A 1423-nucleotide genomic window follows, 5' to 3' on the forward strand; every position below is an offset into this window, starting at 1 on the left:
GCTGTGTGATTGTCGACAAGGAGTGAAAACGGAGCAATTTGTGACGGCTCTTTCAATTTAAGACGTTAAAAACAGACGGAATTTGCATTTGTAATACCAGAGCATAGAAACTACTTGGAACTCTTGTGTATATGAACGTGTCCGCGCCTTTGTACTCGTGTCGCTTCACCGCTACACACCAACCAACCATCGTGTCCTTGCACATCAGAGTCGCAAAGAATGGGGAATAGCGCAGTTTGGTCGTGCATGGTGTCGTAGCTCAGTTGGTAGAGCATTCGCTTCGCATGTGAAAGGTCCAGGGTTCAAGCCCCGGCGCCTCCATTTTTTTTGGTCATTGCATGGTAAGTGTTGGTCGCGGTTAACCTAAAGGCACGCAAGATGTCGCAAAGCCAGCGTCACAGACTGATATGATGTATGCTGACGTAAGGAGAGCAAGATGTAAGTGTGGGGACCGGCTGTTATCGAGATGTCATCGAGTGCAGATCTGTCTTAGGTATCACGGCTTTACCTCTTTGAAATCTAGAGAGTGGACAACACGTTCGTCTTACTCAGAGCGTTGACCGAACTCAATTTTCGACGTTATGCGTGGCACTTTCATTGTGGCCAACTACAATTCGATACAGAATGCACGAAACCTGAAAGACACCCTCACGGATACATAGAGAGGAGTGTTTGTCTGCTGAATAATGGGAGTGCAAGGGTCTGTGTCGTCTATATGGCTGTATGTAAAACCATTACCAATGGGGTGGCGGGCGTAGTTCAGATGGTAGAGCGCTCGCTTGCTAAACGAGAGATACTGGGATCGATACCCAGTGGCTCCAGAATATTTAACACAACAGCAAGCGCACCTTGCCATGCAAGTGGAATAATTCACAGACAGAAGATGTGTCTAGGAAGGTAGAAGCGAATGATTAGCATCCACAATTGGCAAGCGTGCTGTTATTAGTGCGCAGGAAGCACCCTCCTCCCACGCCTACACTTAATTTAGAAACAGTACAAGTGTTCCCGTAAGATTCTCAAGCCTACGTCGGAAAGATCTGCCTTGCCCCGAGTTCATTTAAATCCCACTGCACATTCTTACTCTTTGGGTGCAGTCGGCTGCTACTGGTGTTGCTAGTTGTGACTGCCGATAACAGATGCCGTAGCAATCAATTCATGGAGTGAGTTGTATGTTTTGCGATAGTCTGTCTCTGACAAGCAAGCACAGGTGACATAGGTGCGAACACACTAAGCTTGCAGCCCCTCGCTGCCTGCAGACACCGAGCAGCCACACTAGGAGGGCGGCCGAAGCCGTAGGCGAAATGTGCTCATTCGCTTTGGCGCGACGTCGAACTATAAATAATGCTGTCACTAGCGTGAGCGTTGCGTGAGTGTCGTGTAAAGTCGGCTGCATGGGTGAGTGCCAAGTTTGGGGAGCGTTTCG

The 1423-nt window shown here is 48.8% G+C and overlaps 1 non-coding gene across 1 annotated transcript; it reads left to right on the forward strand.

Moving 5' to 3' along the window:
- Positions 1-248: 248 nt before the first annotated feature.
- Positions 249-321, forward strand: Trnaa-cgc (transfer RNA alanine (anticodon CGC)). Its single transcript has one exon. It is a non-coding gene; the product is annotated as a tRNA-Ala (tRNA).
- Positions 322-1423: the final 1102 nt, after the last annotated feature.

The sequence above is a fragment of the Schistocerca gregaria genome, chromosome 10, assembly GCF_023897955.1.
Source record: "Schistocerca gregaria isolate iqSchGreg1 chromosome 10, iqSchGreg1.2, whole genome shotgun sequence".
In the NCBI taxonomy this organism is placed as follows: Eukaryota; Metazoa; Arthropoda; class Insecta; order Orthoptera; family Acrididae; genus Schistocerca; species Schistocerca gregaria.